The 23,588-nt window shown below is 42.0% G+C and overlaps 1 protein-coding gene across 1 annotated transcript in view; it reads left to right on the plus strand.

Annotated features, from left to right (window-relative positions):
• Positions 1-1,250: 1,250 nt before the first annotated feature.
• The window catches only part of LOC121275303 (lysosomal amino acid transporter 1 homolog), a 61,757-nt gene continuing 39,419 nt past the window's right edge, over positions 1,251-23,588 (plus strand). Inside the window, exons 1-2 of the mRNA XM_041182762.1 lie at positions 1,251-1,297; positions 15,886-15,978. The gene's annotated coding sequence lies outside the window, so the exon portion shown is untranslated. The remainder of the gene's footprint in view (positions 1,298-15,885; positions 15,979-23,588) is intronic.

Below are 23,588 nucleotides of genomic sequence, written 5' to 3' on the forward strand. Positions count from 1 at the left end.
CTCCACCATAAGGTCAGAAATGGGGATGTTTGCTGAGGATTGCAGTGTTCGCACTATTCACAACTCGTTAGATACCGAACTAGTCCTTGTCCATATGCAGCAAGACCTGGGCAACATTCAGGCTTGGGTTCAGAAGTGCCACATTCGTGCCACACAAGTGTCAGGCAATGACCATCTGCAACAAGAGAGAATCTAACCATTTCCCCTTGACATTCACCAGCATTACCATCACTGAATTCCCCATTATAAACTTCCTAGAGGTTACCATTGACCAGAAATCTAACTGGACCAGCCATATAAACACTGTGGCTACAAAAGCAGATCAGAGGCTGGAATTCTGCATCAAGTAACTCACCTCCTGACTCCTCAAAGCCTGACAACCATCTACAAAGCACAAGTCAGGAGGTGAGTATGATGGAATACTCCCCACTTGCCTGGATGAATGCAGTTCAAACAACACTCAAGAAGCTCAACACCATCCAGGAACAAGCAGCAACTTGAACAGCACCCCATCCATCACCTTCAACTTTTAGTCCCTTCACCACTCATGCACAGTGACAGCAGTGTATACCATCTACAAGATACACTGCAGCAACTCAACAGGGCTCCTTCTACAGCACCTTGCAAATCTATAGGCAGAATTTTACAGCCTTGTTGCGGCTGGGGTGGGGCCATAAAATGTAGCAAGTTGTCCCGAACTCCATTGACTTCGATTGGGCCAGAAAATTCCACCAGCGGGCAGGTTTATAAAATTCCGCCCTACGACTTCCCCCACAAGGGCAACGGATGCATGGGAACATGCAAATTTCCCACCAAGCCACACAATCCTGATTTGGGACTATGTCACTGTTCCTACACTGTCACTGAGCCAAAATGCTGGAACTCCCTCAATAACAGTACTGTTGGCGCACCTACACCACGTGGACTACAGCTGTTCAACTCTCACCTCCGATTGCTCAAGGGTTGTTAGGAATGGGCAATAAATGCTGGTCAACAACGAATAAAAAAGTCAAACTGTAATTATTTCTTTAATGTTTACTCGTGTGCTTCAGTCAACAGCAGCAAATGCAATTTGAAGCTCCCCAGTCCGCCGATGCAGAGGCGCTGTTAATGGAGCATGTTGTTGGTTGAGTGTGGTCCCAGCTTTGAACTATAGGTTGGAGATTCAGTGGTTCCGATGCTGTTGTATTTTAATATTCGCAGTGTCAAATTAAATGGCGAATTCGGAGAAATAAGGTTTGGGGAAAATACACTATATTTAGCAGAGACACGAATAGACATTTGGAGATGCTAAAAGGTGAGTACAATGTGCCGTGTCGGAGCGGCAGTGTACATCTCCTGGGTGGGAGATTCTGAATAAGTGCAGCACCGGTGAGCGGATACATGTTACCGATGAATATAGATAAATTATTTCCAAGTGAAAAAGAATTGAATTATTAAACGCTAAAGATACAGATTGAGCATAACTATTGTTCAATGAACATAATTATGAAAAAAAGTCGATGTTTGTTTAATTCGTGGTCTTTTTTAGTAGTTGTGAAGCTGAGTCCTGTGCTACAAGGTTTGCACACATCTTCACAAAAAGTAATAAAAACAAAAAAACTGCGGATGCTGGAAATCCAAAACAAAAACAGAATTACCTGGAAAAACTCAGCAGGTCTGGCAGCATCGGCGGAGAAGAAAAGAGTTGACGTTTCGAGTCCTCATGACCCTTCGACAGAAGGTCTGTTCTGTCGAAGGGTCATGAGGACTCGAAACGTCAACTCTTTTCTTCTCCGCCGATGCTGCCAGACCTGCTGAGTTTTTCCAGGTAATTCTGTTTTTGTTTTCTTCACAAAAAGTGTTGGGCAAAGTTTTTAAGCCGATGTTATCATTTTTGTAACTAACGAAGGTCTAACCCAGTTTTGTTTATGTTGTATGGAACTTGTAGAACAATCGAGAACCCATTATTTTACCGTGTTTCTTTAGTGTAAGATAGAGGATAGAATAGCCGTACAACATGGAAATCCAATGTTTGAATAGTGTCAGTAATTGACCCCAGCTCAAGGCAACTACTTTAGAAAATGATGTAATTCCGCCCTGTCCAGTGTAGCACTGCTCTTACCCAACCCAACCCACACCCAACTATCGGTTGCTTATTAAATGTAAAGTCCTGAACGAGTGCCCACTTTCTCAAGCTCAACATCAGAAGACCAATAGCATAATTTTTAGTTCCAGCCCTTGACTTCCTTGCCATTGACCCCACCCTTTCCGTGGCCATTTTTGGCTGAATCAGACCATTTGTAAACTTGATGCCCTGTTCAGCTCCGAGCTGAGCTATGAACTCTACATCCTAGACATGGCCAAGAGCTTTGTCCCTTTTGGCTTTAGCTCTGCTGCTATGCCAACATATCCCTTCTACATACCAGTACCACCAGCACATTTGGCTTCCTTTCCTCCACAAACTTCAATTTGTTCAAAGTTTTGCTGCATGTTTCTATTCTGAATTAAATTACTCAGCCATCCCCCTTGTCATTGCTGACCTACACTGCCTCCTGATTTCCTATAATAAATTCAGACCCTTGTTCTTTTTTAATATAAATTATGTCTCTGTCCCTCTCCTCGTAATGTTCTCCAGTCCTATATCCCCTCCTAAACACTCTACCTCTGACCCATGTCTTCTGTTGCCCCCTAGCACCTCACAATCTCAGCTGCTTGAATCCCATGGAGATGCCTCTATAGATTTCTCCACTTTCCAACTTCTCTCCGTCTTTATAAAACAAATCTCAAGATCCTTTTCTTTCACCAAACATTGATTGCCTTTTCTAGTTACTATACTATTTGTGCATTTTCTTTGTGCTTACTTGAGAAGTGCCTTGGGACATTTCATTAGGTGATAGCTGTGGCTCAGCTGGTAGTACTTCTACCTCTGATTCACGGGGTTCTGGGTTTGCACCCCACAAAATCTAGATTGACACACCCAGCTCTGTCCAAGCTGCCATTTATTTGCATGGGACATTAAACTGCGGTCTCATCATTCACTACAGGTGGATATAAAAAAAATCCATGGTATCATTCGTAGAAAAGCTGAGGTATTCTCTTCCCAGTGTCCTGAGCAGTATTAATCCCTCAATTGACATCACTAAAATAGATTATCTGGTTATTTAAGTTATTGTTGATTGGGGGCCTTGCTGTATGCAAATTGGCTGCATGTTTCCTAAATTACAGCAATGACCACACTTGGCTGTAAAGCACTTTGGGATGCCCCAAGATTGTGAAAGGTGCTATATAAACACAAGTATCAAATGGGGCTTGAATTCCCAAACTTCTGACTCAGAAGTGAGAATGCTACCACTGGATCAAGACTGACAACAAGTAATTGTTCAGACACCTGAAGAAGCAGGCATTCACCTATGTAATTCAATGACAGTACCAGCTACACATTGTTTGAATTAAGGCCTTCCCTTCTTTCAGTCTGTTGTATTGTGCAAACACTATAGCGCCTGATATTGAGGTACCAGGAACAGTTGCACACGTGCACTCAATCTGCATTGCGGCTGCTGGCACATGCACGGTTAGGAGAAATCTGTTAACTGTGACAAACTGGCTTTTTTCAATAGTTCTCAACTGCAGCTTCCCCCAACCCCGTCCAAACAGTAAATTGCCTGATCTCGAATTGAAGCCTCCAGTTGCTCCCTTGAATAAGCTTGTAGCATTAATAGTCAGTGTTGTGGTGATCTTCTCTGCCACTGTAAGTATTGATCTTTGTGTCTGTATCATTGACTGCATCCACATGTGAGAAGTGCTCCCTCTAGTGTTATGGCATCAATAGATACAGCCTTGTGCAAAAGTGCCCAAATACAACCTGCATATATTTATTGACTCACTGTATTCTTGGAAAGCCAATGTATTGTTTTATCCTGTTGAATTTGAAAAGCCAATTAAACAGTTGCCTTTGTAAAATAAGTTACTGCCTGCTCTTCTGAGAGAGATGTCATCACTGGCTGTGCCTCAAAGTCACGAGTTGCTGCCATGGGTCTTCACGTGACTGAGCAGGCTGATTCCTGACCTGCATATCTTTGGGCACATGCGGCAGGAGGTCCCATGAGGTAGTGGGATCTGGAGTGCAGGATTTGCTTCCTCTCTTTTACCACTCAGCCTCATCATTAAGACTTTGGGACTCAAAGCATGATGCAGCTTGATGAACAAGTTGTTGCCATTCTGAATGATTGGTAGCAAGCTCCTTCCAGTTGGTAAGGTCAATGCCACCATGCCTCAAGGAGAGCATTAGACTGTGTTTAAAGAGTTTTCCTTGTCCTCCATGGAACATTGGCCATTTGAGAGTTGAGCGAACAGGATCTGACGTGACAGATGGTTTTTGACCATCCGGATGCAGTGTCTAGTCCATTGAAGTTGATTTTGTAGAAGTTTTGTCTGAACGCCTGTGGAGCTGGCTTAAAAAAAGACACTAGTGCTTCTGTGATGGTCCTCCCATTGAATCCGGAGAATGTGGTGGAGGTATTGCTGATGGAATTTCTCTACTGCTGTTATGTGTCACTGATGCACAATCCAGGTCTCACTTCAGTACAGGAATGTGGTGACCACAACTGCCCTGTAGAACTTGTGTTGATTTGCCAGAAGTCTTTGTTGTCAAACACTCACTGCCATAGTTTGTAGAAGGCTGAACTGGCGCAGCTGATGCAGTGTTAGATCTTGATGGCGGCCTTTTGTGAGAGGTGGCTGCTGAGATATGGGAAGTGCTCAACAAAGTCCACAGTGTCTCCTTCAGCATATATGGGAGGTGGAATATTTGGCTGATTAGGTGTGGGCTGATATGAGTTTTGTTTCCGTCGTGTTCAAGGACAGGTCAAGTTTCTTTTATGCAGAATTGAAGAGATCAAGAGTGATTTGAAAATCTGGTGCAGAGTGGACCACAACACTGCAGCAATGACATGTGAAGCTTTTTTGGAGCCACCATGGCCATCTATAAACCAAGGTCAAATGGGGGATCTCCTTCATTCATAGGATGATGTTTCTCCTCTTAAGGCTGACAACACTATCTGTCTATCTTTGGAAAAAACATTTTGAACAACTCTTCAACTGTGATTCCAGCATGGTGGCAGTACACTCCAGGCTATTCCCCCAGTACCCTGTGGTAGAATTTATGGATGAACCACCATCAATGGGAGTACTGCAACAAGCAATCAAACAGATGAAAAACAACAACAGCCTGAGGCTCCAATGGTGTTCCAGCTGAGATCTTCAAAGCTGGTGGACTTTTGTTTACATCAAGATTCCATGCAGTAATCCTATAGATTTGGGAAGAAAAAAGAACTCCCTTTTTCGCTACAACTTCAGGAATGTGACAATTGTAACTATCATCAAGAAGGTGGAAACTATTGAGGGATTTTCCCTGCTATGGGAAAGAGGACAATACCAAGATGCATTCTCCTGAATTGCTGCCTTCCTGTGGCTGAGGAAATTTTCCCAGAGCCCAGTATAGCCTTAGACCTTCCAAAAGAACCTCTGACATGGTCTTTGTTGCCAGATAGATCCAAAAAAATATCAAGAGCAACACCAGGAACTCATTGCATTCATCAACCTGACCAAAATATTTGACTTAGTAAATTGTGAGGTTCTATGGACTGTGCTCCTAATATTTGGATGTCCAAGAAATTTAATCACAATTCTACAATTGTTTCATGATGATATGACTGCAACTGTCTCGAATGGGAGATCTGAAACGCTTGCCTTCAAAATCCAAACTCTGGTCAATCAAGCCTGTGTGATAGAGGACCCCCCCCCCACCCCCCACCCCAAGCACCCCATACAAGACCTATAGTGCAATCACATCCTTCCAATAATGTGGATTCCAATAAAAAGGATGTGATTGCACTAGAGAGAGTGCTGAGGAGATTTACCAGGATGTTGCCTGGGCTGGAGAGTTTTAGTTATGAGGAGAGATTGGGTAGATGGGGTTATTTTCCTTGGAGCAGAGGAGATTGAGGAGGGGACATGATTGAGGTGTATAAAATTATGAGGGACAAAGATAGAGTAGACAGGAAGGAACTTTTCCCCTTGGTGGAGGGATCAATAACCAGGGGGCATAAATTTATAGTAAGGGGCAGAGGTTTAGAGGGGATGTGAGGAAGAATTTTTTCACCCAGAAGTGGTGGGAATCTGGAACTTGCTGCCTGAAAGGTTGGTAGAGGCAGAAACCCTCATAACATTTAAGAAGTATTTGGATGTGCACTTGCGATGCCATGGCATACAAGGTTATGGGCCTAGTGCTGGAAAATGGGATTAGAATAGTTCGGTACTTGTTTGACCAGTGCAGACTCGATGGGCCGAAGAGCCTATTTCTGTGTTGTAGACCTCTATGACTAAGACCTGAAACCTGGCACCAAGCTGACGGGCTGCAGTGCTATCTGCCTTCCTGTATGCATCAGAGACATGGACCACGTACAGCAGACACCTTAAATCTATAGAGAAATATCACCAGTGATGCCGCTGCAAAATGCCTCAAATTCAATGGCAGGATAGGTGCTCCAATATCAGTGTCCTCTCTCAGGCCAGTATCAAGGTACTGCTTATGGCTAATCAGCTACATTAGGTGGGCCACATGCCCGACATGGCCTTCCAAAGCAAGTTGTGTACTCAAAGCTTCGTCACGGCAAGCAGTTACTAGGAGGGCAGAGGAAACATTTCATGGATGTCCTCAAAGCCTCCCTGGAAAAAATGGAACATCCCCATCGATGTGCATGTAATCTTGAGCAACAAGTTCTCAAGATGGAGAAGGAGTATCTGTGAATGTCTTCCACAGATCCACATGGAGGCCAAGTGCAAACAGCAGAAGGATCGTACCAAAATCTGAGCATCCCACCGACTCGTGCCATCGAACACAACCTATGACAGAATGTGTGGATCCAGCATTGGACTTTTTAGTCGCCTCAGGACCCACAACTCCAGAGTGGAAGAAAGTCATTCTCAGTCCTGAGGTACTGCCGAAGAAGGAGAAAATTCTATTTACAGTCTACCTGACAGTGGCTATTTGCTTCATCAAAGATAACTGCCCCCTCTGAGAGAGACACTGCTCATGTCACCAGTATTTGAAATTTGATTGCCTCTAGCATATGGAATTTTTTCCCCCTATCTCCTGTTCTTATTCCTGAAAGCAAAGTGCTGGTGCCTATGACACATTCTTGAGCAGTTAGTTGAGAGCAGACCAGTCAACCACACTAATTAACCTCTTGTTTGGAAATTTATTCTCTGCAGACAAGCCATGGCATGTCCACAAGAATTGTCCTCAGCAGAATAGATATTAATATTAGTTGGCTATCTGTGGCAAGATGCTGAATTGTTTAGCATTCCTGATCATCCTGGATAAAAGTCAGGGATGTGCCAATAGATAATTATTGCATCAGTTTGAAATGGTCTTTGCTTGAGCAATGCTGAGAACAGAGACCTGCTGTCAAAGCTTTTTGCCTTGCACTCATTAGGGCAGACACAGGAATGTCAAAGGGAGCAACAGTTTATACTGCATGAGAAAAGGGTGTTGATTAGTTGGCTCTGGTCAAGATGTTGCCATGGGGAATGCACCAGGGAGCTATTGTCCCCTATGCTTTTGTTTAATTCAAAAAAAGGCACAGTGCCTGGACAAGCTCCTTTTGCTTGCAGAGGACAGATCCCTGCGTATGAATATATGTAGCTTCTAGCAAGCATCAGTGCGTTACGTTGCGAGACCAAATGATGGTCTTAAATTGAGTGTTAGTGTAACTCTCAGCATATTCAGAATTGTTCAGCAAATGCTGTCCACTTGTGGAATCAAATCTGACATTAGACATTATGGTCTGAGTTTTGAAAGAGTCGTTGGGACATATGGCAATTAATGCCTCAACCAATATAATAGCTATAACTAATTTGTTACATCATTCTGGCATTTCATTTATGTTATGTGATAAAGATGGTAAACTGTATACTGTCTGGCACTCTGGTAATTACTTAGAGCGAACACAATAATGGCACTGGCAGTAATCTTAATGGAAATGTAATTTTCCAGGATGTTTTTGTTTGAGATGGGAAGGAAATTAATCTTTGTCACCCCAACAGTCAAATAAAGGGAAACAATAATAGTCTGGGAATGAGTCAAGTCAAGAATAAATGACTTGAGATGCTTTGGTCATATGGTATCCTATGCAAGAGACATACATGTTATTGAAGTTTATTATATCACTTTGCCACCAAATTGGGGGGAAGCTTTCTCTTTTCTCATTATGAAATCTGTAACAATCTTGAATAAAATAAATCAATGAAGACCTGGCACAATATTGATCTCTTCTGGCTGATTTGACAACTCAAAAGTATTTGTATCTTGATGTCACACATAGATCTTTCTATTTAACTATAAATAATTTGAAAAATAATATATTTGTAATAATTATTATATGGGTAAACTGTTGAAAACATCCTTCATGCAGATAATTAATTCACTTATTGTGCAAGAAGGTAAGATTGATAAAATTGGTTTTTGAAGCAACGCTGATGCTGTAAGGTTCATTGGTCACCCATATTGAAATCAAGCAAATTATTAATTTTGAATTACTGGTGGAAACGGTTTTCAATTGCATGTAAAAGTACAAATATTAGATGCCTCTAAGACACAGTTGAAGTTTACAGATCCATGCTATGAACTCTCTAAAGTTGTGAACCTCTACTATTTAGCTGGGAGAAACTTAACTAATCAATGGAGAATTTATAAGTTTTGAGTACATCGAAGTATTTTGTTTTAAAATGACCGCTATTTCATTTTGGATTCTCCCATGCTGAAAATGTTTAAGCATCTTTAAACTTTACTCTTCTCTGAACCACAGCACTGAACATCTGACCTCAGAATCTGCTATATTGAGCAGTTGGACTTGTATGCTTGACATGAAGCTAAATTAAATGAGTGTTCATATTACCAATAGAATTTATTTTGTATTTCATGAGTATACTTCTCCAGTTAGCTACTAAACTAGCTACTCGAGGAATCACTCCAGTCAGGGAGGGTCCCAGAGGAGTGGAAAATCGCTAATGTAACACCCCTGTTTAAGAAGGGAGTGAGGCAAAAGATGGGAAATTACAGGCTGATTAGCCTGACCTCAGTCGTTGGTAAGATTTTAGAGTCCATTATTAAGGATGAGATTTCAGAATACTTGGAAGTGCATGGTAAAATAGAGCAAAGTCAGCATGGTTTCATCAAGGGGTGGTCATGCCTGACAAATCTGTTAGAATTCTTTGAGGAGGTAACGAGTAGGTTAGACAAAGGGGAGCCAATGAATGTTATCTACTTGGACTTCCAGAAGGCCTTTGACAAGGTGCCGCACAGGAGGCTGCTCACTAAGATAAGAGCCCATGGTGTTAGAGGCAAGGTACTATCATGGATAGAAGATTGGCTGTCTGGCAGGATGGCGGCCGGTGACTTGTGGAGTTCCGCAGGGGTCAGTGTTGGGACCACAACTTTTCACTTTACACATTAATGATCTAGATGAAGGAACTGAGGGCATCCTGGCTAAGTTTGCAGATGATACAAAGATAGGTGGAGGGACAGGTTGTATTGAGGAGGCGGGGAGGCTGCAGAAGGATTTGGACAGATTAGGAGAATGGGCAAAGATGTGCCAGATGGAATACAAGGTGGGGTAGTGTGAGGTCAGGCACTTTGGTAGGAAGAATAGAGGATAGACTATTTTCTAAATGGGCAGAGAATTCAGAAATCTGGAGTGCAAAGGGACTTGGGAGTCCTAGTCCAGGATTCTCTTAAGATTAACTTGCAGGTTGAGTCAGTAGTTAGGAAGGCAAATGCAATGTTAGCATTTATTTTGAGAGGACTAGAATATAAAAGCAGGGATGTGCTGCTGATGCTTTATAAAGCTCTGGTCAGACCACATTTAGAATATTGTGAGCAATTTTGGGCCCTGTATCTCAGGAAGGATGTTCTGGCCCTGGAGAGGGTCCAGAGGAGGTTCACGAGAACAATCCCAGGAATGAAAGGCTTAACATATGAGGAACGTTTGAGGAATCTGGGTCTATACTCGATGGAGTTTAGAAGGATGAGGGGGATCTTATTGAAACTTACAGAATACTGAAAGGCCTGGATAGAGTGGACGTGGGGAAGATGTTTCCATTAGTAGGAGAGACTAGGAGCCGAGGGCACAGCCTCAGAGTAAATGGAAGACCATTTAGAACAGAGATGAGGAGAAACTTCTTTAGCCAGAGAGTGGTGAATCTATGGAATTCATTGCCACAGAAGGCTGTGGAGGCCAAGTCATTGAGTGTATTTAAGATGGAGATAGATAGGTTCTTGATTGGTAAGGGGATCAAAGGTTATGGGGAGAAGGTGGGAGAATGGGGTTGAGAAACTTATCAGCCATGATTGAATGGCAGAGCAGACTCGATGGGCCGAATGTCCTAATTTCTGCTCCTATGTCTTATGGTCTTATAAACAGCATTACTATGCAAAATGTTATTTGTGAATGTATCAATAATGTTAATAAACAAAATAAGGATTTATGATTTCCATAACAGGGCTAACTTGTCAATGGTTATGTTATGCCATTTTTAATTTTTTGCTGACAGATGTGATTTCCACCTTTTTCAATTTGTTGACATTCTCTTCCGTTCCCTTCCCTTCCTTGTCTGTCCCAGCACCTCAGATGGTCACAACGCCTCACACTACCTGAGAGTGTTAGCATGGATTTACCCTTTACCCTGGAGATTGTCTCCTGTGTCTATTGGACTGAGGCCTTCCGAAGCGTAATGGCTATCAGAGCATACGTATCTTTTACTTTATGAGCTGTCAATTTACCTGCTGTGTCGAGAATGATATGTGCATTCAGATACAGAGTCTTTAATTCTGTATTTTCACTACTTTTGTAACCTCTATCTGCTGGTGCACTCTTAGGTTTGTACACTCTCTCCCTTCCTGCCACGTCTGTACCATTTCCCTTATTGCTACCTTGCTCTCTTGCCTTTTCTTCTCAACTTAATTTATCACTTCTTCTCGCTCCTGATCCCTTGCCCCCACTATTTAGTTTAAAGCCCTCCCTACGGCTCTGTTTATACAACCTGATAGAACAGTGGTCCCAGCACGGTTCATGAAGACCATCCTGACGGTACACCTCCCACTTTCCGCATCACTGGTGCCAGTGCCTCACGAACCAAAATTAATTTCTCCCACACCAATCTTTAAGTCATACGTTTAACTCTAACCTTATTTACCTTATGTCAATTTGCCTGTGGCTTGGGTAATAATCCAGAGATTATTACTTTGAGGTCCTCCTTTTTAGTTTAGCCCTTAGTTGCTCATACTCCCTCAGTAGAACCTGTTTCTTTGTTTTACCTATGTTGTTGGCACCCATGTGGACCACAACCACTGGATCCTCCCCCTCCCGCTGCAAGTTCCTCTCCAGAGCAGATGTCCCGAACCCTGGAACTGGGCAGACAGCACAGCCGCCTGGCTCTTGCTCTAGGCTGCAGAGAACTGTGTCTACCCCCTCCCATCGACAATGCTGTATCCCCTACTACCACTATATTCCTGTTAACTCCCCCTGCTTGAATGTCTTCCTGTACCATGTTGTCATGATCAGTTTGCTCATCCACTTTCATCCATGCTGGATGCAAGAACCCGGAATCTGTTAGACAATTGCAAAGTCTGAGGCTCCTCCACTTCTACGTTCTAGGTCCCCATACCTGCGTCACTTGCAGTCACACGCTCCTGTCCAAGACCATAGACCTTTTTAGAATTATACAATATACTAACTGATACAGATGAAGTAAATCCATAGCAATAAAGATAAGCCAAAATGTTCAAATATTCATGACAGTCATTTCGTGAAATGAGTGACCTGCACTTGGAATAGTATTCTGGGTAGTGTATTGGACATGAAAATCTTAAACTCAATCAAGATACAAGTAACTGATGTGACTGTTAATTTTTTCATACCTGAATTGTTGAGTTAAGAAAAGCCAAACAGCTTTTTAATCTGTATTTATTTTGTCTTTTTCTCAGAAGAATAACTGCTTCATTTCCCTGATATTTTTGAGAATGGGTTCTTGCGTGCAGTAAGTCATCCTTATCCTATCAATGGCTTGCATGTCTTTAGTCCAGAAGCCAAGAATAGGTTTCTTTCCTTTGGTGCCCAAAATTATGACAATATGCCATTAAAAAAACAGATTTCAACATTGTAGAAGTGTTTTGTCCCGAGAATTACTACTTTTTCCCCCTGCAACATTTACTACTTGTTTGTTCCGATATAGGTTGGATATAATTTCTAGAAGGAGCTCATATTTATAACAAAGGACTTTGCAATTCTTTTTAAAAAATGTTGGTGAGTGCTCTGTATGTTTTTGCAATAAATTTTTCTTCATAGTACATTTTCCACCCACTGTCTAATTTAGTCATCACTTGCTTTTCAACTGCATGCAACATAATTAAATGCCCAACAAATGAATCACTTGAAACACTGAAGACTTAGGTAGAATTAATTGTCTGCAGCATAATGTGGATTGATATTGTTACATAGTTAGCACATTGTGAAATTTTCTGTAGCAGTATTTTATTTTATGAATTGAAATCTATTGCCAGCATTTTGGTTCTCATTCTCCACATTCACTGTTCTTCAAAGAAAGGATTGTTTGAAATGAAAATACTAACATATTAAAATCACAGAAAATATCAAGCAAAGTTTTCAATGGTGAAAATGAATGTCTCAGAATAGGCAGAAGTATTTTTTTTTCTTTGCTCGGTTTACAGTTTAAACTTAGGAGCTACTATCAGGTCTTTGAAAATGGTAAAGGCAATCTATCCATTCAGAATTTTTCAGATTGCATTATACTTTCAGTCATAGTGTCTAGAATATTACAATACTTTTTGGATCACTTTACTCTGGTAATTCGATGTGAAGTTTAAGATAATGGTTTTTGAGGAGCATATGAACAAAATAGTGGAACACTACCATTTATTGAGAGGAAAGTACATTGATAGTATGGTTAACTTAATCTACAGAATGTGGAATTAGATATTAAAATTTGCATGCTGATTTTGTCATTTTGAATTCACTTTCAGGGCATTTCAAGTTGTTATATTTTTCTCTCTCTCTTCTAATCTGCATAGTTGCATTAGCCTAATTGCTACTATGAAAATACTTAAGGTGCACAAAACCCTCAGAACAAAAGAAATATGTTCAACAAAGGATGAGTAGTAGAATTTTACAAGTATATTTGAAGAACTTTTGCATTGTGTGCTGTGCAAGAGCTCTTGTTCCAAGGAATGAATTTCAAGTTTTAAGAGAGGGAATAACAGTACCATGAAGCAATGGGAAATGGATTTATGTACAGATGGCACAGGAATTTGGAGTGTGGAACAAACTTCCTGAAAGGGTGGTGGAGGCAGGTTTGATTGAGGTATTCAAAAGGGAATTGGATTGCTACCTGAAAAGAGAGAATGTGCAAGGTTATGGGGATAAGGCAGGGGAGTGGGATTAGGTGGAATGCTCTTTCAGAGAGCCAGTGCAGACTCGATGGGCCAAATGGCCTCTTTCTGCACTGTAAAGATTCTGTTACTCTGTGATTGACTGCCTGTTATACACGTACTGAGATTTTTCTAAAATTGTGAGAAGATGTTTAATGGGTGACCCAATATCACCAGTTTTTCAGCATTGCCAAAAGTTCAAGTTACATCCACAGTGTGTTACTGATTCTTTTTGTGCTGGTGTGGGAGGGAACAACTGTACTTCTTTACAAGGAAGTAAAATTTGCCCTATCTGATTTTACACACTTCTTGGTGGCTGGTTATAGATCAGTATCAGCATGTATGATGGAGGGAGATCCATAGAGAAAAAAACAAAAGTTAGGACCTTCTTATCCCCTTTCCTATTGTTTAGGCTTTATTTTTAAGTTAACATGGATCTCAAAGCATTGTACAATCATGGAATGATAAATGAATTTCTCTGATCTAAGCCACTTAAGGAATATTTTCTACCTTCCATTAGTTTCCTCCTAAATTATTGAAAACATCCTGCACCTTTCAGAACTCAACAATTCCAGTTCCTCTGATGACTCAGTCAGTTAAATCAATGTGTTGTGAACCAGCAGACTCGAATTACTAAGGAAAATGTTCAAACGTTGAGGGACGCTTGTTCTAATTGAAAAGCCTGCGTACACTTGTTATCTTGTCACGCACATAAAGAATGAAAGATGATCACACATTTGGGGCTGTACCCCAATAAAGGAGTCTTCAGGAGAGATGGAGGAGAAAAAATACATATGAAGAAATCAGCATGTTTCATATGGCTTGTTTTGTCTCTAGTCGCTGCAAACCTGGTATTGACCTCATTGTGTAGTCACTAGTAATCCGTATGCATGTAGTAATTACTGTTGCATGTTGACCTCCAACAACGTAGTCCTGATTTTTCTTTACTGGCACTAAGCGGATTACAGAAGAAAGCTTAAAAACCCCAGGGGCAAAAATCAACAGCTTTCTGGTCAATTCTTCTTGATTTATTTTAGAAGGAATGGCATATAATTGTGAATCTTTCAAAAATCTGAAAGGATAAATTGTGTTTACTACATTGAAACCTGGCAGTATCTATAAATAACTTAACTGCAAATAAGACCATCAAAATATATTTTTGTTTTCTTTGAAATCATCAATTAATTCTAAGAAATTAACAAGTAGTGCTAATTTTGCCAGAATGATAAAGTGCTAATGTTATTCACATTCCCTGAGTCACTTACATAATTATTTACCCGGGCAGGTGTGAGAGCAGAATAGTGGCATGAGCAGAAAATTATAAATCATTTTATAAATAGGTGCACAGAGTACTAAAGCAAAGAAGTCATGATAAACCTATATAAAAACACTGGTTCGACCTCAAATGGTGTAATGTCTCCAGTTCTTGGCACCACACTTTAGGAAGGATATGAAGGCTTTAGAGAGGGTGCAGAAAAGAGTCACAAAAATGGTTCCAGGGATGAGGAACTTTAGTTACTGGGGCTGCTTTTCTTGAAGAAGAGGAGATTTGATAGAGGTGTTCAAAAACACGAGCAGAGGAGATAGGGAGAAAGTGTTTCCATTGGCTGAAGGATCGAGTATCAGAAGATTTAAGGTGATTGGCAGAAGAAGCAAAGGTGATATGAGGGAAAAACCTTTTACGCAGCAAGTGGTTAGAATCTGCAGTGCACAGCCTGGTAAATGTGGCGAATGATGATTCAATTAAGGCCTTTAAAAGAGAATTTACTAAAGGGAAAAGGACAGTGCGAGTTGTTGCTGACAGCTGGCATGGACTTGATGAGCTGAATGGCCTTTTCCTGTGTTCTAACCATTCTATGACTCTGTGTGCTGGTGAAATTCAAAGATACTGAGTAATTAAAAGAAAATGGTATAAAGTAACAATTCTGAAAATCTTTAAGAGGACTCAAAAAGTATGCAAGTGTCAGCTGTAGCTATCAACTGAGACAGAAGGTTGTGGGTTCAAGTTCCACTCCAGAAATAAAAATCAAGGCTGACGCTCCAAAGCTGCACTGTTGGTGGTGTTACTTTTTAGATGAGTTGTTAAACTGCAGCCCTGTCTGTCCCCTCAGATGTAGAAGGTCCCATAGCACTTTGGGGATTACTCCCCTGCTCTTCATCAGTGTTCTGGCCAATATTTATTGCTCAATCAATGTCACATAAACAGATTATCTGGTCATTATCACACTATTGTTTATGGGAGCTTCCTGTGTGCTAATTGGCTGCCACTTTTCCTAAATTACAACAATGACAACACTTTTTTTAAAAAAACTTGATCTACTGTAAAGCACTTTGCGGCATCCTGCAGTCATGGAAGATGCTATATTAATGCAAACCTTTCTTTTTATCTCAACAATTAGTAACCCTTTGAGACAGCTGAAGAGGCAGAAGATTAAGAAGCAAGAGAAAAAGTAAAGGGAAAGGAAACCCAATATATAGACCTGATTCTGCAGGTAAGTAATGGAGCAGCCCAGCACCTGCTTAATACTGAAGTGGAGGTAATGCTCTATATGGTAGTTGCAAAGAGGAATTGTGCTACTGCCCCATAAACACTGCAGCATGCCTGGAAGGAGGTGGTGGCAGGCTAAAGCTACAACTGAGCAGTTTTGTAATGGCTGTTATTGGTGTGTATCAACTTTGTTTCTAGAGCCTTAGAATTGCTATCCACCTTGTCAAGGCCATTCAGGATCTTGTATACTTCAATCAAATCTTCTAAACTCCAGTGGAAGTAAGCCCAGTCTGTTCAACCTTTTGGTTGACAGTTTGGTTGGTTGTCTGGCTGATTATTACATCCAAAAGCTTTCTTTTGTGCACTACCAGTTAAAGTGTAACATACTGTGATTGAGTTACTTTTGAAGAACTATTCTGCACAATTGTTATGAAGCCTTCACACATGTCCATGACGTTGGGCTTGCTTTTACAACTTACCTTCAGAGTTGGATCCTTTGCACCATATGCCCAAAACGAGGCATATTCTCCTCTGTCTGCAGAGGTGGATGCAAAACACCTCTCGTGAAGCCTAACTTGCCTAACGTTCCCTTGTTGGCCCTTAGATAGGGGATTCCCTGTGGAAAACCCATTGAGACAATTTATAGTGCTGGAGACCAAAGAAGAAGAATTGACAAAGGTTTTTGGGAAGCTAAGTGCCAGCAGAGAAAAAAAGAGTTTTTCTTTGGACCTTTTAAAGTTTTACTACAGAACAGTTAGCAAACTCTGGTTGTTGATTTATATGTGTAATTGCAACAAGTGATGTGTGCCTTAAATCCAATGAAGGTAGGCCAGAAAATGATTCTGAAGATGCTATAGCAGCAATTCTGTTACTGTCAAATAATTTGCAAACACCTGTTTCAGTTTAAGCTTTCCAACTTTGAATTATGCATCATGTGCAAAATGGGCGGAGGCCTGGTGTTGTGGGGCTCCACTCCTCGTTCTATGCTGTAAAGCCCAGTAATTATAGGCTGAGGAAGATTAGCCTCACTGGCTTTTACCTTGAAATGATGGCAGAAGTCACACTAGAAATATTTTACAAAAGGTACAAAGTACAGCCCACCTCCTTTGTTACATTCTAGCCACAAATCAATGACCTAAGTAGAAAAAATAATTCCTCCTATGCTTCTAAGGAGGAAACAGGGAGAAATGTTATCCAATATTTATAAATCGTTCAAATAATCCATATTCATAGCAGTCAATAAAATAAGCAGGTGCACACGGTGTGATTTTTTAATTAAAATTAAATGTGTCCCCATATTCTATCTTTTTATTGTCTTTGTGGTAATATTTCATTAGATGTGACACTATATAAATAAAGCTTTAATATATTTAACTGGAGCAGCTACATTTCCTGATAAATGTCCCTGAAAAAGAATCCCGATTAGTGATATTTTAAGTAAGTGCCTTTAAATTTGTTTTTGCTTGCAGTGTTCTTATATAAAAATAAAATAAATGTAAATAGAGAGTTCCTTTGTATGCTACAGAAGACAAAGTAAATATTGTGCACAATTGAACAGCTGGTGAAGATAATATTTTAATTCACTTTATTTTATGATTATTCATAAAATGAGGTCATTACCAAGTTGGCTCTGTTCTTATCTATTAATTGTAGCCAGAAATCCAAGTGCAGTGGCTTCTCTTCATGCTCCTGGACCATTACCTCAGGTCTCCCACAAGGATCTATCATTTTCCCCTTCCTATTTCTCATCTACACGCTGCCCCTCAGCACCACCATCCAAAAATAGATCATTAGTTTTCACATTTGCGCTGATGACACCCAGCTCTACCTCACCACCATTTTCACGACTCATGCACTGCTGCTAAATTTTCAGACTGCTTGTCTGACACCCATTACTGGATGAACAGTAATGTTCTCCAATTAAACATTGAGAAGGCCATTGCCTTCAGTCTCTACATTCCCTAGCTACTGAAACCATGCCTCTTCCTGGCAACAGTCTGAGAGCAAACCAGGCTGTTTGTTTGCAACTTTGATGTCATATCTAACCCTAAAATGAACTTCTGATCACACATCTGTGCCATCACTAAGACTGACTATTTCCAGCTCCGTAACGTCGCCTGACTCAGTCCCAGCCTCAATTCACCTGCAGCCAAAACCTTAATTCATGCCTGCACTACCTCTAGATTTGTTTATTCAAAGCACTCCTGGCTGGTCTCCCATATTCTATCCTCTAAACTTGAGGTCATCCAAAACGCTGCTGCCTCTGTCTTATCTAGCACCAAGTCTTATTCCTCTTTTACACCTGTGCTTGCTGACCTAAATTGTCTTTTGATTAAGCAACATTTCAGTTTTTAAATTCTAATCCTTGTTTTCAAATCCTTTCATGGCCTTTTCTCTCTCTGTAATCTCCTCCAGCCCCACACCCTCTGAGATATACATGCTTTTCTAATTCTGGTCCTTGAGCATTCCCGATTTTAATTACTCCACTGTTGATGGCTGCGCCTTAAGTTGCCTAGGCCCTAAACTCTGGAATTCCAATCTTAAGCCACTTTGTCTCTCTACCTCTCTTTCGTCATTTAAAAAGATCTTTAAACCCACCTTTTTGACCAAGCTTTTGGCCATCTGCCCTAATATTATCTTGTTTGACTCAGTGTCAAATTTTGCTTTTAAACACTCCAGTGAAGTGCTTTATTACGTTAAAAGCGCTCTATGAATATAAGTTGTTGCTTTTGTTGTTGGAGTGGTAGATCTGAACATGATTAGTGCACGTGTGGAATTTGACCTTTTTGAATTTGAATGGCAACTTGACCCTGTGCAGAACAGCAACATGTGGATGAGGAACAGGTATGACCGCTCTTGAGGGATTCTGGAGGGAATAGTGGGAAGATTGGGGGTTGTTGCAAATACTGTGGATAGGTAGGAGTGGAACCAAGTGAGGGAATCTCACTGAGTTGTACCATAGCGGGGAGATGTTGGATGAAGATGTTAAAGGCTATAGAAGGGAGGTGGGAAAATACACCACAGTCACCGGAGGATGTGATTTTGATTAGGGCCGTTGCTGTATCCATCTACCAGTGGTCATTTGTCATCTATTAACTTAAACACAAGGCAAAGTTGAGCCTAGTTCTGCCCCAATACTGGTATTTCTGAACAGGATTCACCTGATAGCAATCAGGAACAGGAAACATTTGTTTCATGTGTACATTTTTTTTGTCCTATTCCTCGCCCAGCATTCCAGCCCAGGCCCTAATGCAGTTCATGCAAGAAATGTCTGGGCCTTTCTGACTTGCAGGGCTTAAGGCTGCCTTGCTTGAAGGAAAAAAAGGAAGAAAAATTGGTGCTGCTTTGGTTGCAACAGAGAATATTACAGGGTGAATGGATGGATATTTAAAAATATGAAGGGACAGGACTGTTAGGTAGAATCTTATTGTTAGAGGAAACGTAGATATAAGATTAAATGACACTTAGAAAAGAACATTGGAAAAACATTTTTACATGCAACATTGAGACATTCTGAGATGTAGTTAGAAAGTTATCGATTGAAGCTGATACCATGCCTGGATTTTCACACCTGAGGCAGGTGTGCAGATTTGGGAAATTTTCCGACTTGGCAGAAACTGCCCTGAATGACTGGATTTTCGCTGTAGGGGTTGGGGGGCAGGATGGAACTGGGCCGCCAAGCCTGGAACCATTAGTGAAATGGAGGCGTGTTCTGTGACTCTGGTGCAGTATAAAAGGCCAACCTGTAAGGGGCTCCTGCTATGAGGAAGGAAGTGAAGACTTCGATCAAGATTCAAATGAGCAATAAACTGTAGTAGTTGTGCAACTGGTTGCTGACACTGGAGGAGATGGCCTATCATGGGCCTTCCATAGGAAAATATAGACATTGCTGCTGCCTACTTACCTATGAAGGAGCACACTCCACAAAGTTAGGGCTGGAAAAGCTTCATGTTGTAGCCCATGGAGATGACAGTTTCTTAGCACCATCAACTGCATTAACTCACATTACCATAATGCCTCAGGGAATGACTGCTAGACACCACATGCAGAATGTTTGCCCTTCCACCTACCCCCTTTCCACCCATCTCTGAGGCCATGCAACTGAGCCTTGGTCCACAGCTGCAAACTGTCATGGCAGACCGGTGTGACTCAGCAGGAGCAGGCCAGTGGGGTAGTTTGTGTTCAGGAGCACAGCTTGCTATCTTGGAGCGACAGGAAGACAGGAACAGATGCCAGGCCAGCTTTCAATTATGCAGCCCATTGTTGAGCCAGAATGTCACAAAGAAGGCCAAGTGGGGAAGTATTGGGTAGGGCGGTGCTCCACTTCAGTGACCAGGACCTCGAGTTCCTGGCTGAGAAGGTACAGCGATGCCAGCGCACATTGTACCTGAATGACTGACAGAACTTGCCCACAGTCAACAAGAGGGCGTGGCAGAAGCCTCTGCATGACCACAACAGGGAACCATGGCAAACCTTGGATACAGTGCAGGAAGAGATTCCAGAACCTGCTGCGCTCCGGCAAGGTGAATTGTTCATCAGAAGCACACAGGTCCAAGTGATAGTTCACATCTGAAAGCTACATAAATGGTGAGACCTGGCACATACCTCTCCTATATCATGAAGGCTTGTTTGTCCAAACCGCTCCTGTAAGCATACACTGTAATGGATAGAAATGTGAATGTTGAGTGTGATGCGCTGCCATATTCAAGAACTTGGCCCCTGGTGGCACTCTGTAATAGGGTTAAAACATCATCTCTCTGTTTGTTGTATTTGCTGGACAAGAGGGCCCAAAAGCCAGAAAGATAGTCTTGACTATGGGTGCATCTGCAAGGCTATGGGCAATAGGAAATGTTGGGGAGACTGCCATGGAGGTAGCTAGGGCGCCTGCCCAACTTATTCTCAGGGATGGAGAATCACCTGCAGCAAGTGCTAAAGGTGGTGGTAGAGGCGTTTTGGAACATGGTGGTAATGGTGGAGGTGATCCTGTTAGTTCACTGAGCACAAGGGCACATTGGTATGAGAGGGAGTGCAGTTGTTGGGCTTCATGATAAGAGCACCACAATTCTGGCTAAAGGCAATGGCATGTATCAGAGCGTGCTCTCACAATGTAAAGGAGTACATCTCATTACCTCCTTTTGTGTTTCACACAGGTCCCAGACCCACTCGTTCATCCCCACCGGACTACCTCATCCCTCAGGCATCTGGAGGAGGAAGAACTGTCCAAGGAGGCAGCGTCACATCTGACTATGCCCCTCTTTACCAACTCAGATACCAGCACATCCCTGAGGCAATGCGAGCTCACGCACTGTGAGTGGAGGAGTCCATCACTGTGATGAGCTCCTCAATGTCTCGGGGGCTCAACCAAATGAGCTCTGGCCATGTGAGAATGGCCAATCTCATTAGACACATGCTACGTCCCTCAGTGGATGCAAGGGCAGCGTAACTCCCTGCAAAGGGTACAGGGCTCATTTAGCACGCTGGAAAAGTCTGCTCAAAGTAAGAGCATTGACATCCCTAGAATACATGAAGAACTGCATTCCCTTAACAGGACATTCGCCTTGGTGGCACAGTGGTTGCTGGAATGGACGACTGCTGCACCCCAGCAGCCAGCCCCATTGAACTGAACTGAAGGTCAACCTAGGGTTGTGGAGGTTAGTGAGGAGGGGAAGGTTCTGAGAGTATCTCAGCACCCTCATCATCTTTTAACTCCCCATCCACTCTACCAGAGCCTCCTTCTACTCTACTTGTCCCAGTGAAAATGGCTGCCCCTGCAGAAATATCGAGGCTATAGTCTGAGGTAGATCCCCTACGGGTCCCTGCATGGCGAGGCCAGCCACCATGCCATATAAAATGAGAGTTGAGCAGGCTGCCTCCACCTCCTCCAAGGCAACATGGGCACAGTGTAGGAGCATTTGTGAGCACAGGGATCCATGTCGTCTTGAACAGAGTTCACCATGGTTTCACTTCACATCACTTTGTTAACATCACAGTTATAAACATTATAAATACACATCACTATTGTCTAAAATAGTGTGGTCTGTTTTGTACGCTAATATCCTCCAATGAGAATGTTTATAGAATGAATGAGGTTCTTATCATTGGCACTGAAGACTGCATGCTGAAGTCCATCTTTCATCGAGACCATCAGGATTAATGGTGTGGCCATGCATGTCCTGCAGTGGAAGGCTGTTTTCTTCTTCAAACTTTTAAATAAGGTAGTAGTCCAAGGATTGTAGATTGAGTTGCTCCTTGCAGCATTTCTTGTCCATCAATGATTGATCCTCCCTTAAAATCAATGATCAGACTCAATGATCAAATCCAATTTGAGGTGTGCTTCAACCATGAGTGCTAATTCAGAGGCAGTCACCTGCACATGATTGTTACAGTGACACAAATAGATTTCCACAGGTCAGGATGCCATGTATCCTCCAGGGAAACTTGTAAGGTTTCCCCACGTTTGAAGCCTTCATCTTCTAGGTGGTAGCGGCTGTGGATTCGCAGGGAGCTGAAGTGTTTAGCAGTGTTGCATGTTGTACATGTTGCACGCTCCTGAAACTAGATGTTGGTGATGGATAGATACTGTATAAGCTAGTTGAAGAGGTGGCGAACACACGTGTGGCAACATGCTGTGTTATGTGTATTAGCTGTAGTACTGTTGGCACATACGAGCATATCTGAAGGTCATGGGTGTATCGTCATTCTTCCTACTGGCACTCTTGGCATAATAGATATGGTTTGACTTGGCACAAGGTGTTTTCTCCAGTTCTATGATGGCACTAGCATATATCTGCATGGTGCCAGTTGTGAAGGCCTTCTCAAGGTGTATTTGTACACTGTTGTGGCCAAAGGTTTTGATGGACATGGTTTCAGCCATGTAATGGCACTGACTTTAGTTATTTGTTGTTGGTTTTCTCTTTTGTTGGGGATGGGCATTTCCCCGAGGAACTGTGACTTCCATGTTAAAGGTTAATTATGCGCACCAGGGACTGGCTTGTACTTGGTGACTTATCAAGAGCCAAGGAAAATCTGCTCTGTATTAAGAGACTTCTGGCGATTCCCTCCTGTAAAGAATCATCTATGCTTACGTGAGCCTGCTCCTCAGCTGTGTAGAGGTTCCCTTTTTTCTTCAGAGACCCTCCCCACACAAGTTCGTGACACCATATTCCCAAGTGTATGGCTTGAACAGAATGACCAGCGAACAAGTTTCTTCTGATAGTTCACAATTGCTTTATTGAATCACCCACAATCCCACAGTACAAAACCCAAAATTTAAAACAACCCATTCCAGTACCCGACACAAAGTCACTATGACTCGGTTAAAACTTACAAAAATGCCACTTCCTGTCCTGAAACCTTAAGGGAAAAAGCCCTCAGACCAATATCACCAAGATATGGCTTAAACAAGTTACAAGGTACCGGCAAAATAAATAGTTTTCACCCCAAACCTTCACAAAACCCTCAGACCAATATCACTACGATTTGGCTGAAAATCACAATCCCGAGCATGGCTGGTCTGTCTGGTGTTAACTGTAGGCCTGAGTCAAGGTGACCAAACTCGACCCTTCTTCTGGCTGCAGTGCCAAACCCTTTGTTCTTGTCCTTTTTATGATGATC

The sequence above is a fragment of the Carcharodon carcharias genome, chromosome 2 (assembly GCF_017639515.1).
Source record: "Carcharodon carcharias isolate sCarCar2 chromosome 2, sCarCar2.pri, whole genome shotgun sequence".
Taxonomy (NCBI): domain Eukaryota; kingdom Metazoa; phylum Chordata; class Chondrichthyes; order Lamniformes; family Lamnidae; genus Carcharodon; species Carcharodon carcharias.